This window comes from Saccoglossus kowalevskii, chromosome 13, assembly GCF_978046115.1.
Source record: "Saccoglossus kowalevskii chromosome 13, keSacKowa6.1, whole genome shotgun sequence".
NCBI classification, from domain to species: Eukaryota; Metazoa; Hemichordata; class Enteropneusta; family Harrimaniidae; genus Saccoglossus; species Saccoglossus kowalevskii.
In genome coordinates this window covers 23,601,686-23,619,326 of record NC_140653.1, presented here as the reverse complement: position 1 = coordinate 23,619,326, position 17,641 = coordinate 23,601,686, and the positions used below count along the sequence as shown (strand labels likewise).

Sequence of the window (17,641 nt, the reverse complement as noted above, 5' to 3'; positions counted from 1 at the left end):
AGACATCATTAACCCAAATTAATAGATCATTACAGAGTTTCAAAATGCAAGCGTAGTGTTCCCTTTGTATTCATGTCACATTGTGGTTTTAATATTAACACCTGTGAAATTAGGTTGATAGGCTGTGGGATTAGAGGTGGTAATTAGGCTCATGAAGGAGTAACATTGCAAGCTGTTATTAATCAAAAGTATCAGGTTCAGAGTTTTGGGTCATTTTTGAAATCCCTCTCTCCTCCTTTATGTGTCACATGTTAAAGGGGAACCGCTCAATCCCATGGATTGCACCAAAGAATCATGGGACACTATTGTTTATGTTGTTTACAATGTTAATCTATCTTTTGTTATCCATTGTTATTTTAATCCAGAAAATAAATTTGCTGTGAGATTAGGCTTAACTGGAAGGTGCCCCTTTAAGTACTAGGCCAAAAAAAAACTTATCTGACCGATCTGAGGAAACATTTTTTTTTTTTTTTTTCAAATTTGTGAAAACGAAGAGTATCGTAAATAGCCAAGGTATATGAACTTCATAGTATTCGGAACATGCCAGAGAAATACAGATCAACCCGAGGTTCAAAGTCGCCACTTATGGGGACTCTGGGGAACAAACAACGGTCCAGGATCCTTAATTTTTAGAGGAAACGCTTTTTTAGTGGTGAGTTTTTAATATAACCGCGACCCAATATTTAATATTTTTCGGTCGGTAGCTGAGGGCAACAAAAAAATGTTGTTTTTTTTGGCCTTATAGTAAGTATGAATAAAAATGGTGACTTTGAAATTATATACTTATAATGAGCTCTCACTGGATAATAATATTGACCTAGGAGAATGCAGACATCAGGTGCAATAAGTGTTATATTGAATACATCGTCAAAGTTTGAGGAAAATCTTTCATTATCAAATGCCAGCAAAAAAAAAAAACTTGAATCAATTTTGATTAAGTTTCATCCAACTGACATCAATATATCGTCATTATTGATCAAGTTTCAAAAATTTCAATATTAATTATTTCTTAATACAATAAGAGTATTAATAAAATTATTAATTTCTTGGTAATATTACAGACAATATGAATATCATATGATATGTCATATCTGACAGATGATTACATTGTTCATCGTCCAGTATTCAATGTATCTCAATATTAATCAAGTTTCATCCAACTTTGATTCATCTACATGCAACAGCATCATCAATATTTATCATTTTTTTCTCCAGCTTTGAATAGTGACAATTTTCTAATATACCTTATACTAAAATATGTTTGGATATTTAGAGTACTAACAAATTTAAACTTAAGGTCCAGTTGGACTTAAAATACACCACGAATATTCACTTTTGAGATATAATTTTTGGTATGTGTTGATTCTTGGATATTTTATCTTCGTCGTCCTGTACTTCATTTAGTAATTCGAACTTCCCAGTTTGCGTAAAATGGGTGAGTTTCACGATTTCGACATCGAAAATGCCTTTGCTTCATTATTTGCTGAGGGACGGCCGCTTAGGTATGTGCTCTGTAACTTGCAGCACATGAACCTAAAAACGTTAGGTAATCAAACCAAAATGGCGTTGTACTAAAGTCCAAAAAGTATGTTCAAGGTCTTCATTTTTTCGTAGCATAAGAACGATTTACTCCCTCGCTTTATTGTGACACCCTCAAATCAACTGATTTCCATTCCCCTCAAGAGTCAAAATGGTATGTGCCTCCATTTTACACCACGACTCGAAAAAGTCTTTTTTGCTTGACGTGTTCATTTGCCTTCAATTGCGATAACATTTTGGTTCAAATTCACGTAGATATTGCTGAGAAAACTCAAATTTTCAAATAAAGCTAATTTGCATAACATGGTTTTTGTTCTTGGTCGCCATACTGGACACTGTACGTTCAAGATCTGCATGTTCTCATAGTATAAACACGATTTTTTACCCTCGATTACTAAAATCAAAATATAATTGAGGTATCTATCACCGCGGTAAGTAGTTTCGACCTTTTTTGCTCGAAAGTTAAAGGCGATAAGACTAGATTCTCAAGGACGCAGGTCGTTTGAATCGGAATCGTTGTACGTCTAGAAACGTGGCTAGTTGTTTTTGGTGAATATATGACATGTTCTGTTCCAATAACAAATTTTGATATGCATAACAATTCCTTACTGAAACACTTCCTGTACTCCCTAAAATTTGACAATGTCACTAGCCCAAGATGGACTTCCTGTTCAACACGTTGTTGAATGTTCGTGTCACTGTACGTAAAAACACACTCTCGCATAACAATGCATTTGAAGGTTGTCGCCATTTTATTTGACAGTTTCCCACACCAGTGCCACACCACAGACAACTAAAACATTTAAACCTTTGTTGGGAAATTCACGTGCACTAAATTGCTTTTTAGAGTCCCCCATGTTTGTTCCAAAGGCTGCAGTCGCACCAGAGATAACCAGAACATTGCTTCGTTTCAAAAACGTTTCTGACCTTTGTCATGTATTCCCCCACCAGCGTGAATTACAGCACTAATACCGGATTCTGCCAAATTGGCCCAGGGCCGTTAAACGACAGTTCGGGTTTTTAAAAAAATAAAATGGGACCAAGAAAACGCCGATTTTTCGGCAGTTTTTTAAGGTGTTATTTTAATCTTTACCGATGCCTAAAAGTTTAGCAGTAGTCAATGACACATATATATATTGAAGAGTATTGATGTTTATTGCGACTAGCGTGAATGGGTAGCTTCGTTTTGACAATGAGCTGTTATCACAGCAAACAATGTTAAATTACTCTTCAAATGTCGCTTTCCTATCAAAATCCAAGCAAAAAGATCGTACAACATCGGCAAATCTCTTCCGTGCTGCGTTTAATAACATTAACATATTTAAAGGAGCTATGATAATTTGAACACGTTGGCATCATTCATCGTTTTCATTGGTTATTAGGTTAAACCTATCAAGAACACCCTCCAGGTCAAAACATGGTTGATATTCATTTCTACAGCATCGAGTGTTGAAAATGCGATCGGAATCATTCGCTTATGAAGAAATAAGTTGACATTTATTTGCATTTCATAACAATTCAACGAATTTATTTTTTTCAAGTTATTTTTAATCCCTACGATGTAATAATCAACATTACTAAGTAATGCAGTTGGGTTCGTTTTTATTTGAAACTTCTTTTAGAATACTAGTATACATCCGTTATAAAATGAAACAAAATAATTGTATTTGGCGCACGAGGTTCATTTATGTGATTTTTTGGGAGGAAGATGTGCGGTCTACTTTTTAATCCTGCAAGAACAAAATGTATACAATTTAATAAATTGCAATAGTGTCTTTCGTTTAGGGTGGTCCAACTGCCGATGTTGAAAATCGGCGTAGGTGGATTTTTCAATGAAAATATTAAGCCCCCTAAAATTATTTGATGATCATTTTTTGAAAATTTGAACCGCAAATAAGGGCCCACCAGCCGTGAAACCGCCCAGGGTGATTTTTCAGATGGGCGAATTTATGGCAGAATCCGGTATTTGTTCCCGGGAATCTATAATCAAGTAATACAAATGGTGTCACTATGCAATATTTTTGCTGTAACTTTACATTTACGAAACATTTAAGTACCGGTATGTCCCATAAGAAAGTTTCCCAATTTTCTTCCTAAACAAGTTTTCAACAAAATAATTCAATATGTAGGTAAAAAATACAACATATTTGAGGAAGGCGCGACATTGCACTTTTTAACGTTATCCGATATTATCGTCTAAAAATGTCTAAGTTAGACAAGCCTTTTTTAGGCAACTATTTGGCCAGTTTGTTTTTCTCCAATATCGACATTATCGATAATATCGATTAAAAACAATCTTTCCCAATAGTTGCCCACACATGGTTGTCTAACTTGGACTTTATTAGACGATAATATCGGAGCAGAACCGTAACACAAGTTAGTGATGCCAACATTTCATTAGATTTTATTAGACGATAGTTATCCGATAATATTGGAGAAAAACGATCTTCCAAATAGTTGCCTAGACATGGGTGCCTAACTTAGACTTTATTAGACATAATTAGACGATAATATCGGTCTCTTTAGGTAACTATTGGGACAGTTTGAGGCCTCACTAATCACTGCATGTCCCAGAATCTATTGGGTCGCTATCGCAGATGTAAAAAGTCTCTCACCAGTTACTGAGACAAAGCCCTACTCCCCGCGAAACCCACCAGATACGAAACCCACTCACCGTGAAGCTACTAGTTGTTACAATAAAATAGAACTTCATGGAAATATTTTCAATTTAATATATTGAAAATAACAGTCATTGCACTGCAAAATTTTTGTTTTTCAAACCAAAAGCCCAATAAGAGTTCTATTTTCCCGAATAACAATGAATCAGTTTGTTCCATGGTATGATGTAACTGTAATAAGAGTGTATAATAACATGAGAACAGTAACTTAAATGTGAAGAATTGACATGACCTGGTGGGTACATTTCTTGGTCACCAAAGAACCTTTTTGTGCAACATGCTATTAAATTATTGCACACTTGAAACAAGCTTTTCCATGGCTATAACTAAATTTTAGGTCGAAATTGACTTACGAAGAGGCTGCTGCCTCAGCCATATTGTTGTCACAAACGAACTGTTCGTTATGATTTGGGATATGGCTTGTTGAACAGAAGCTTAGAGACAGTGACAAGACTTGACACTAGAACGAGACAATGATGGTTGGACAGAAATAGTTTTGAAGACATTGGAAAAATTGCAAGACTTTCTCTTTCGACCACTACCAATGTTGTTGTCAACTATCACCTTAAAATACGCCACTTGTGCTGCCGTCTCTATTTCAGGGCTGCCATCTTTTGGTCTTCCGTTCATAAAACAATCAGTGACTTTTCGGCAGTCAAATTGATTCTTCTCACACTCGCAGCCGTCATGATGGTGATTGTGAAAACGTTTTGTAGCTGTGCAACTAAGCTCACAAACCTGTTTTGCAAATTTGTCAACGATAGTGGCAGTTGGATAATCTGGCGCTTGTTCCTACTGTAGTTTGGCCGATCTAACTTTGGAATTGAAATTAGGGCTAGCCCTAGCACCGCTTTCTAGGAGCGACTGTCTAAATATTTAGATTCATTTGGGTAAGCCCAAGGACAACCCAATTTTCTGATGTATGTGTTGACCAATCAAATCCACTGTTATTTGGGATGGATAATAATAGTTATAGTGGATAAATAATACAATTGAAAATGGATTTGGGCCTGGCCTAATTGGTATATAGTTCTATATAACATAAAAAAGAAGCTGCCACAAGGTATAGATCTGAGGAACCACGACTGTGCAATTATTGTCATGCTGAATATGTCAATAGGCACGTTTATCAAGCAAATACACTATGAAAAGAAACCTACTTCTGACTACAGTCCCCTGTGCTGCAGGTAACCTGGAAATAAGAGGCATCCATTTATGTCTACTGGTATCATGAAATTCAAGTCGGTCATTGTCTCGTTGCCACAATATTAATCAGTCAGAGGAATTTTTAGAAATTTCAAATTTGGTGTCCTTAAACTACTTACGTTTAAACCTTGCTTGACTCTGACAGCCCTCTACACTCCTGATAATCAGGAAATAAGGTGTCCTATCAATACATTCTTCGCCATCTTAGTTACTGAAAATAAATGGCATTGTTTTTCTTTTCTGGGTGAAACGTGCAACAAGGCAACTGCCATTTCATTATCCTGTAGTAGTGTGCTCCAGAGGCCTTTGTAAAATAAAAGTCTGCTTTGAGAGAAATCAGAAACTTCAGAAACATGTAATAGTTTGATTTGTGAGAGAAATTAATTCAGTTTTTCTTTTAGAATATTACTAATAATACTAATCTGAAAACTTGAGCTAATCTACACACTCTTTTCTGTTCTAAAGACATTTCGCACAGGATTTTTGACTGGCCAAATGTTATAAAAGGATGGCTGACTCTTTATCTCAATATATTTTTAGTTAGCTCTGTGTGTGTATTGTGTGAAAATGTTTTGTTTTTCTCAAACTAGTGAAGTGCATGTGTGTTTCTATCGAAAATAGGCTTTTTTGATTTTTTTTCGCTCAAAACAGACGTACGGAAAACATACTGAAGTTGCAGACATCCTGTCTATTGTTATAAACTGATCAGCAAACTGGGAATCAGACTGTATCTGGACTGTACAATGCAAGCCTTTGTTTTCTTAAAATGGGAGTCAAAAGTGACATTTTTTAAATTTATTAATAAACAAGTCATTATCAATGACACATCCCCGTTCCGTTCATATTTGAGTGACATATTCATTCAAAGCAGATCATTACCGAAATGCACGTGCATATGTACAACACATTGTACTAAATCTGAACAAAATCCATCCATATATGACTGAGATTTGGTTCCGGAATTGTGAAAATACGTGATTTTGATGCATTTTCGGCCTTAAAATGGCCATCATTCAGCTATTGTTAAGCGGATCATGAAACAAATGCACATATCTATTTGTGACATGATGTACCATGTGTGCGTGAAGTTTGAACTTGATCAATCCAGACATGTCTTGGATATGGATCCAGAACTGAATTCTTCAAAACAAAATGGCCGCCAGTCGGCCATTTCGAACTTGATCCGAAAAAAAAAAAATGACGTGCATCAAGGTCCTATTATGTTTAATGTATGTATCAAATTTGAACAAAATCCGTCCATGCATAACTAAGATCCGGGTTCGGAATGGTGAAAATGTGCGATTTTAATGCATTTTCGGCCTTAAAGCGGCCGCCATTTGACTATCGTTAATGAGATCATGTAACAAATGCACATACATATTTGTGACATGATGTCCCTTGTGTGTGTGAAGTTTGAACTTGATCAATCCAGACATGTCTCGGATACGGATCCGGAACTGAATTCTTTAAAACAAAATGGCCGCCAGTCGGCCATTTCGAACTTGATCCGAAAAAAAAATGACGTGCATCAAGGTCCTATTATGTTTAATGTATGTACCAAATTTGAACAAAATCCGTCCATGCATAACTGAGATCCGGGTCCGGAATGGTGAAAATGTGCGATTTCAATGCATTTTTGGCCTTAAAATGGCCGCTATTCCGCTATAGTTAATCGGATCATGAAAAAAATGCATATAATGTGTGATGTATGAGTGAAGTTTGAACTTAATCAGTATATGCATGTTCGAGATACAGGTGATCACGGACGCACACAGGGCAAAACATAAGTCCCCGTTTTCAGACTACGTCCGAACGGGGACTAATTACAGTTTTTTTTTTCTACTCAAGATTTCTGTCGTTTTAATAAGTTCATTGAATAATGCGATTTGTACAGTTATTGGTACACTAGATGAGAATCTTCTGTGAACAAATTGAACTGGTCCATTGATCCAGCATCTGTCAGACGTCTATTAATGTCCCTGCCATATTGTTCCGAATACCAAAACAGCAACATTGCCAGCTAAGTTGCTGACTTGTTTCAAAAATAGCCGAAATGCTGTGACATTGTCTAATTGGTGATGGGAATTGCCAAGTCAGTGTACACAAGAGGGTGACTTGTTTGGCATCAAGCATCTCGCGTAGAACGGGTTTGGTGAAATTACCATGATGAAAACCAGAATTGTCCATCACAACAGTGTCGCCTTCTCCACAATAAACAGCTGACCATCTACTATTCTTCATTCAGTGCCTGTATAGTACTGATCGACCTCCCAGTCCTATTGGCTAAATATCGCAGCGAAAATCCTTAGAATTTTGCATTGTGAAATTATTAAAATAGTCGTGAAAAAAATTTACGCAAGTTTCACAGATAACACTTTATTGGACAACGCAATATACATGTAATAATAAACATAAACACAAACTTGTGCACAAAACTTCAACAGATAGAACGTTCCATTATAAATTGGGGGTTATATTGCCGCTTATATTTTGATATCTCATACATTGTAACATATTGTAATGTACACGGAATATATAAATACATTGAAATTGGGGGTGTAATCCTTGATCTGATTTCGAGAACACTTGACTTGTGTGTGCTCCTCGTAATCAGTGTGACGTCTCCTTTTGGTGTTAGTTTGATCCAAGGAGGTCAAGTAAGAAACGATCTTCAGAATCGTACACCAAAGCAGTCAGCAACTTAGCTGGGAATGTTGTTCTTTTGGTGTTTGGAACAATATGGCGATGACAGTAGTCTTGAAAACGACAAATTTGAATAAAAGTAATCTCTTGTCTTTCTACTCGTCTGGAAACCTATTTGAAACAATTATTTTTTTTCATGATAATTCGCTTGGATAATACTTGTATCTTTAACATCCCAATCAATGAAAATAATCATACTGCGACGGATATTTTGAGGGAAAATGCAACGAAGTTTTGAAAACCACTCGGTAAAATGGAGTCACTTGTTTACTGAGTAATTAATTTAATCTTATCACAAACAATTAGGTCATAAGCCATGTTAGTCTTGTTAGCGTGATAAAAGAAACCCTAAGAGAGCTCAATTCGGAAGTTCTATCTAGTCCTCAGACCTGTCCATTAAAATTAAAAACAGTTGTCTAAACTATGAATATATTACACAAAATGATTTGTACTCAAAAAAGACGTCTATTCATGTAATATTTATTTATTGGAGGGCATTGCTGCTTCGTCAGAACACAAACTGTGGTCCAAAGCGTCATCATGATCAAAGTCAGAACTCAAGAAAACAACTTGGTCGTAATATGAACCATCATCAGATAATTTTAGGTCGAACTGTACCTCTGCATTCATGTGTTTTTTTTTGTTTTTTTGCGGACCAGGTTTTCTATTTTTTTGAGAAACTTTTTACGATATATACGTGTTAGCACCGCAGCAGCCATGTTGTTGATGTTATGACTGCGAGGAGCATGCATAGAACTTTCAACAAGAGACAGTGATTTTGCATAATCCTCTGTCGCCGTTAAGCTTGCAGAAAAACAATGACACACGTAGCTGTTTATCGTCGCATTTTTATTTAATATTTAGCACAAAATTACAAAAGTACAAAATTAACTATTTTGTTTTACTAGTGTGAAGACAACCTTGCAACATTTGAAAATATGCACACTCAAAAAATGTCCCAAAATATGCCATGAACCTGGGTTTCATCCTAATAAGCTCTATTAGTAACACATGTGCTTATGTAAATTAGTTGTTTCTATGGTCAAAATAAGTAATATTTTAATAATTCACTACACAGTAAATGTGATTTTAGGTTTATATGCACTTCTACTGGAGATGTGCATCTAACAGAGCAAATACGGTATGTGTAGTACCGTATTGGTCACAACGACCACCACCTTTTAACTATAAGATGCTAGATCAGTTTAAAATATTCTCACTAGCATTTTTAATCACATGCATTTGGAATGAAACCAAACATCCTATTTTAGATGCCAGCTGGAGATACTAAATATGACTGTTCTGCAAGATAGGTAATTTATATAGCACACCCAATATCAAATTTGTTTTCATTATTGGAACAAGCTGGATTTAAATTCTGAAATCTTTGAAGATTAAAATAATTGTTCATACAGAGAAGTGAATTATATTAGATCTATTGTGCTTTGCACCAATTTACATATTTGCCTCCCTATTTATAAAGCCAGTGCAACAATTCCTATGAATTCAGATCTAGACGTATTCAACTACGCAAACATTGCAAGTATGAATGAAATGTGTTTTTCAATGAATTCAATAAATTTCAAGTTAAAATGCCTTGCCCAGAACAATCGCAATTGTATGTGGCAATGTTACCATGGAGACAACCCTGATATGGATTTTCTTATCATATTTCCAATTTTTATTTCTTGTATGAATTGGTATTGCCTCCTGCCAGACTAAAAATTAATATTTTTTTGGTACTTTATTATATGCTTAACTTAAATTTCATACACGATTTAGAATATTTTGTGGTCCATTAGAAATTGTATTAATCATTGGCAATTGTACAAACTGTTGCTATGCTTCACCAAAATAGCAACATTATTTTTCGTTGGATTTTGTTTATATGTAGTTGCTTTGAAGATTTAAATTTATGTATATCAGGCCAGACTTTTATTGTCCCTTGTTTCACGAACCCATCGAATGAACAGTAGCCGAAAATGAAATAAAAATAAAATTTTATTTCAGCGTAATTTATCTCGCCCGCCGACTTGTAAGTGCAAAAAATTGCTAAAAAAAAACATTTTTTTTTCGCTCGCCGCATAACAAACCCAAGTTGCATTTTTGTGTGAGTATCATGATCAAAGTACCGAAGTCTCTCGCAAATGAGAAACAAGGTTGGAATAAAATTTTATTTCATTTCTTCTCTCTGATCAATGATCTCACTTATAATTCTTTGAGAATTACACAAATCTAATGAAAAAAAAAGAATTTTTTTTTTTTTCGCCCTCCTCAAATTGCCTTATAAAAAAAGTCTGGCCTGATCCGTGAGACATGTAATACAAATATTACAGCATGTAAACATGAGTTTAGCTTGCGAGCTGTATTCAATGGTCACCATTTCTGAGTGAAATAGTCATTGAAATTTTCCCTCAGTGTCATTCATGAAATACAATAAACTGTTCCTATGATGAAATTACAATATTTTATTTTACAAGCTTAAAAATTACTGAGTTTAAAAATGGAGAGCTGAACAGGTAACACAAAAACACTAGTCAATTGGCCAATTTTCTAAATAATAGGTATTGAAATGTATAGAATACAACCCATGTAATAGCATCTTGCTACAAAAGTCTCTTAGATGGATCATAGTCGAAACCGGAATATCCAATTTATTAACCTGCCTTTGTTTTCCATTGTTATCTTAATCCAGTAAAGTAAATATTTTTGAGATTAAGGTTAATGAACTTTTTCACCACCAGTTCTTTTCATCACAAATTCACAAAATAGTCTTGTTGATAGTCTGTACATTCCTTCAGAAGATAGGGACACAAATAGCCAAATGTTTTCCAGAAATATTAAAGAATATAAGAAAATGTGCAAAAAAATTTGAGCAAGAAAGTCTGGTGGTGAAAAGGTAACTATGTACAACAAACATCATCTTACTTGCTCTACAATTATCATACAATTACTTGAATGATGGAGATGTGTCTATGGTCAAAATAAGTTGCATATTCAATACAAGTAATTTTTAGATTATATTGGCTTCTATTACAACAAATACGGTATATGTATTCATAATATATGTAATTTACAGTTTATATTGGCTTCTATTACAGCAAATATGGTATATGTATACACAAAATAATTATGTAATTTATAGTTATATTGGGTTCTATTATAGCAAATACGGTATATGTATTCATAATACATGTAATTTACAGTTTATATTGGCTTCTATTACAGTAAATACGGTATATGTATAAACAATATATGTAATTTATAGTTATATTGGCTTCTATTACAATAAATACGGTATATGTATACACAATATATGTAATTTTTAGTTTATATTGGCTTCTATTACAGTAAATACGGTATATGTATACACATATGTAATTTATAGTTTATATTGGCTTCTATTACAGCAAATATGGTACATGTATACACATATGTAATTTATAGTTTATATTGGCTTCTATTACAGTAAATACGGTATATGTATACACAATATATGTAATTTTTAGTTTATATTGGCTTCTATTACAGTAATTACGGTATATGTATACACATATGTAATTTATAGTTTATATTGGCTTCTATAACAGTAAATACGGTATATGTATACACAATATATGTAATTTTTAGTTTATATTGGCTTCTATTACAGTAATTACGGTATATGTATACACATATGTAATTTATAGTTTATATTGGCTTCTATTACAGTAAATACGGTATATGTATACACATATGTAATTTATAGTTTATATTGGCTTCTATTACAGGAAATACGGTATATGTATACACACATGTAATTTAAAGTTTATATTGGCTTCTATTACAGGAAATACGGTATATGTATACACAATATATGTAATTTTTAGTTTATATTGGCTTCTATTACAGTAAATATGGTATATGTATACACAATATATGTAATTTTTAGTTTATATTGGCTTCTATTACAGTAAATACGGTATATGTATACATAATATATGTAATTTTTAGTTTATATTGGGTTCTATTATAGCAAATACGGCATATGTATACACAATATATGTAATTTTTATTTATATTGGCTTCTATTACAGTAAATACGGTATATGTATACATAATATATGTAATTTTTAATTTATATTGGCTTCTATTACAGTAAATACGGTATATGTATACACAACATATGTAATTTTTAGTTTATATTGGCTTCTATTACAGTAAATACGGTATATGTATACACCATATATGTAATTTTTAGTTTATATTGGCTTCTATTACAGTAAAGACTGTATATGTATACATAATACATGTAATTTATAGTTTATATTGGCTTCTATTACAACAAATACGGTATATGTATACATAATATATGTAATTTATAGTTTATATTGGCTTCTATTACAGTAAATACGATATACGTATACACATATGTAATTTATATTTTATATTGGCTTCTTTTAGAGCAAATACGGTATATGTATACACAATACATGTAATTTATAGTTTATATTGACTTCTATTACAGTAAATACGGTATATGTATACACATATGTAATTTATAGTTTATATTGGGTTCTATTACAGTAAATACGGTATATGTATACATAATATATGTAATTTTTAGTTTATATTGGCTTTTATAGCAGCAAATTACATGAATAAATTATGGATTGTCAAGAAATTGGTGAGAAGTCCAGCTGTTATACGAGGACAATATCATTATTGATATTGCACAATGAAATACTGCTATATACACACACAGTAGGTAGAAGATATATTGTTTATTCAGACAAAGTTCATGCATGTGGCAGAGTACACACAGCGCTTGCTGTCTTTTCAATCAGTTATAAGAATAACGTGCAGTCTTTTTGAACCTACAGTAAAACACGATTCCTAAATTTGACGACTCATCATATATGGAAATTCTCTGTACCCATACTAAACAGCTGTTTATGGCTACTGATGGACAACTGTAAATTATTTGTACTTGGCACAATCTAGCTGGCATTCCGCGGTCCACTGAGAGAAGGCTACTTCCTAGTTGAGTACCCAAGTTACAATTTACAGCAGCAATGCATGACGGGATATATAGTGAATAAAATAACTCGAGAAATGTCAACTACCGGTACACATCCTTAATAACAGTGAACAAACTAGAATGCTCAATAGACAGTCTAATTTGCATACTATTAACACAAATATCTATGCAAAGTAACAAAATATGTTATAGGCCAGTCGCACAAAAAGTTGGAGAGTGGGCCACCCATACAAAGCCAATTCCACTGGCCGAGATTCATTCACTAATGAATGCGACTTAGGGGGAACCTTGATTAAGGTCTGCAGGTGCTTGTGTTCGACCGAGCCTGGTTGACAGAAGGATAGCGCATTAAATTGCCATTTGATAGAGAGATGGCCGCACAGCCCTGTCATGTGTGTAGTCCCAAAACATGAATATGGCTTCTGTGGCAAATGCACTATATGTCAGCACTTGCAACTTGCACATACAAAAAAAAGTCAGGAGAGACAACAGTGACATTTAATGTCCAAAACTGTCGCCGGGCACAACAAATTTTAAAAAAAAAGGAGAAGCTTTTATTGGAAAACATTCAATGAAAACATGTCTCAGGTAATGTACACAAGCAGAATTTGATCTGTGACAGAGTCAGGCACTTTCGATTTCCAAACCCAATTCAATAATTACAACCACTGTTGAGATTCTTACCATTTATTAATACTTTAACACTGATCTCAGCAGAATGGCTCTTCAATTACCAGCCTCCAATGAAATATCAGCAACATGTAGTAGCAAATCTTCTGGTCTTCTTCCTAGATTCACTCTAGCATGTGATATGTTTGCTGGAAATATAAACAGAAAGGAGTTAATGAAATGAGATTGAATTGCATCCTTGGAAATCTATGTATACGATTAAGAGAAAATCAGACTTACGTTGTGGGTGCAACTTACATGCAGGCTAAAATATTTGCTCTCTTAAGGTAGTAGCACACTCACTTACATAATTGACAGAGGTGTATCTATGGTCAAAATAAGTCATATTTTAATGATGTGGTATACAATAAATGTATTTTTTTTATGTGCATTAATAATATTGAGTAATTATAAATTTCAAAATGCAAGCTTTCCCAACTTGATGGTTTTAAGATGTAGAATGTTTTTTGTTACAGTATGTGCATCAAACTGTATATCACTGATATAAAGGGTAAGGTACCGATGTTTTACTATCGTGCCTGTTTGAGAAAGTTTGAGAAAATTTACATTTTTTTCAAGTATTTACAAAAGGAAATCGGCTCACATGACTGACAGTTATATTTCTCATGTGACTGAAGGTCATTTCCCCAAATAGTGCCAAGTAGGTATCAGGACGGAACTTGCAATAACCCTGATACCCTAGATCATTTTACTGCAGTAAGTGATTAAAGCAGGGGAGTCGTCACCTGCTCATGCGTCATATGGCCATAGCGTGTCATTGTTTACAAACAAGTGTTTACCCATGAGCCTTTGCGTTTTTTGTGTGGGTTGTTATCATCGCTTGGGACTCAATTCCCGCATGTGCGCAGGTGACGACCCTCTCGCTTTAATTACTTTCACAGATCAGGAATTGAAATTTTTACTGCAACAGGGATTATGATAAAACACTTCAAATACGCGATCAGAATTTCCTACACAAAAAACAGACATTTATAGTTTTATTGCATGCAATAGAAAAAATGTTTTATAAGTTTATAATCACTGTTATGCAATGTCAAAAACTGACATTGACCACACTTTGCTCACTTTTTGGGACAAGTCAATAGCAACAGGTCATACAATAGAAAACTGAAACCTGTCAACCATTTTGAATCAGAACTCAATATGATCAATCTGGTTCCAGAATTGTTGAAATTGTCAGCACAAAAATGGCCACCATTCTTGTATCAAATCAAGAAACAAATGAATGTGTACATGTATTCCAAGTTGCATGACGTATGTGGGAAGTTTGAAAGTGATTTGTCCAAGCATGTTCAAGATAATGTGAGGACATACAGATGCACACACCAAGGTCAAGATCTTGATTTTGGTCTGCATCTGAATTGGGATAGCAGATAGCTGACATTAAACTATGACATGTGCATTCAGTATGGGTACAGACAATGTTGAGCTCTCAAGTGAAGCACAATTGCATATATAAATTTGAATGAATGCTCAGGACCAGTATGTACAACTAACTCATTAATATTAATTTTTATACTCTCCATGTCATAACATCACAGGTGTATCTATCTTCTTCGGATGGGCCATAGTAATGATCATGGCACAGTTATACTTATTTACTGATAACTTGTAAGTTACATGCAAGGTTTATGTATATTTATTTGCCAATTACAAATGAGATATAGGTAAATAAATAAATATAAATATGTTGTTATTGTTAATGTACAAACCTCCATGGCCGAAACTTTCTACATGTATTTTCAAATAAAAAAAAACATACATGTCCGAATCATTCGTCTTTGAAAATGTCTGGGCTGAAACATAGGGGGGAGGGGTCGATTCGTTCCAAATAACATTCGTCCCCAGTCGTTCCAATTTATCCATCCCATTTCTCTGACAAGTCGATTGGTCCCAAAGTTGATTCGACAGATTTAAGGTTAGCTCACAACTAACTCACCCAGTACAACAAACGCCTTTTTGTTTTTGTCAACGTTAGGTTATACTGTACTATTCGATCCATTGTAGCTGTTGGCATGGGGGATCAACTTTTTACCATGTTTAAGGATAAATAGCTTATCGATTATGTTACTTTGTAAAAAAAAAAAAAAAACATTTATTGTATTTGCCTGCCAGTGGTTGTCATTCAAGGCGTTCACCGTAGATTGGATGTTACAGTTACACTGTCAGTGTTCTATATAAATGTTCTAAAACTTCTCAAAACACAATAAAGTGACACTAATGACACAGGAAATGTTTTATTAAAAATAAAAATGAGAAGAAAAAGATTGGGACGAATGTGAAGTGGGACAAATCATGGAGGTTTATACCTCCATGGACAAATTGACTGTAAATCAGAAACATCCTACAATCAGTGCCAACAAGGTCACCAATGAAAACGAGGATCTCCACATTCACAGACATGTACTCAGAACGAGAATGCATCCTGAAAGTTTTACCTCATGGTTGCTTTTTTCAGTAACCTTGCTCAACTTAACCAAAAAAAGATTCATAGTCAATTAATCAGTCAATCAATCTAAACCTAATGCGGACATACATTTATATGTATTTATTTCTTTAAAAATTGACTTAAACATTAGTTTTGGAATTGGCCAAATCATAAATCTCCACCCCAAATCTCAAACCAGGGATTACCTTCAAACCAGATTGCTGTAGAATTTTGTTTTTATGCAGGGGGTTTGTTAGCTGGAATGCAACCACATGTAATATATCCCATCAGTGACGAGCCGACGTTCTCTCCGTATTTGAACTCCCAGTAACCTGGACATGTTTGTACTTCTGGGTAAATCGAATTTGCCCGCGAAAATACTGTAATCTGCGCAATAACATAAGGATTTAATCTAGCACATAAAACACACATTTAAAAAAAAAAAAAAAAATTGGAGAATTTTAACGGATAATCTGCTGACAAGAACGTAACAGTCGGCTACTCACCGAATACGAATCAGTTATCAGCTGACTCGAATTGTTTTATGGACAAAGAAAATATATGGTCGCCGCCATTTTCACTCTGTCCCACAATTCCAGACTTACCCTGTTCATTGACCATATTTTGAAAATATTAACTATTATATTTTTGGAAGCGAAATAAAATTAGAAAAATAATTATACATTTTATAACTAATACTAATATTAATTAATAAATAGTGACTATATCATGAACTGTTTTTTTTCCTTCATTTCAAAAAGGTATTAATCGCGTAAGTAGAGCTGGGTAATTTCTCAAACAGGGTACAAGGTGAGTTAATAAAAGACACGCCGCTTCCTCTCGTCACTTGGTGAATTCAGGTACAGTTTCCGGCTACATTTTCTTTCTCACATGCCTTTAAATTCGTTTTTGGATACATTTATTAGTAACATGCTTTTTATTAAGTTCGGTGTGTATCCATTTATTGGTTTACATACGTAACATTCCCACCATGTGTCCAAAAAAATCGGGCTCAAAGATCACGTGGTTGGCTGACATTGATCAGAAAGTCGTTTCGAAAAATAAATGTATGACCCGGTTTGCATTGCTTGTATGGGAAATTGAATTATTTTGGCTCTAATGCATTTAAAAATCTATAGAGTGTGTATGATATTTACACCGAGAAACGTTTTTGTTGTTAATTTTGTATGTCGAGAAATTAGTGCGCGTATGTGGCTTGTATTTTGTTTGTTTCGTTTTAGCAACGCGAGGTTACATTGACCACACAACTGCGCATTTCAAGGTCCGGTTCACAGGGCGTTGACACTGTTTTGGGGTCGAAGTTGATATTATTACCCCAACGGTATTTCATTACTTCATTTAAGATGATATAAATTA

The 17,641-nt window shown here is 34.2% G+C and overlaps 2 protein-coding genes across 4 annotated transcripts in view; one reads left to right on the top strand and one right to left on the bottom strand.

Moving 5' to 3' along the window:
- Nucleotides 1-16,858, bottom strand: part of LOC100378101 (DET1 homolog) — a 47,655-nt gene extending 30,797 nt beyond the window's left edge. The window contains exons 1-2 of one of the 2 annotated variants that reach the window (XM_085507092.1): nt 16,771-16,858; nt 13,831-13,964 (exon numbers count right to left, since the gene is read on the bottom strand). The gene's annotated coding sequence lies outside the window, so the exon portion shown is untranslated. Of the gene's footprint in view, nt 1-13,830; nt 13,965-16,470; nt 16,607-16,770 lie in introns of those variants that run through there. The other variant, XM_085507093.1, reaches the window with a different exon arrangement.
- Nucleotides 16,859-17,064: 206 nt separating this feature from the next.
- The window catches only part of LOC100378252 (heterogeneous nuclear ribonucleoprotein K-like), a 56,334-nt gene continuing 55,757 nt past the window's right edge, over nt 17,065-17,641 (top strand). For both annotated transcript variants that reach the window (XM_085507088.1, XM_006811651.2), the window contains exon 1: nt 17,065-17,124. The gene's annotated coding sequence lies outside the window, so the exon portion shown is untranslated. The remainder of the gene's footprint in view (nt 17,125-17,641) is intronic.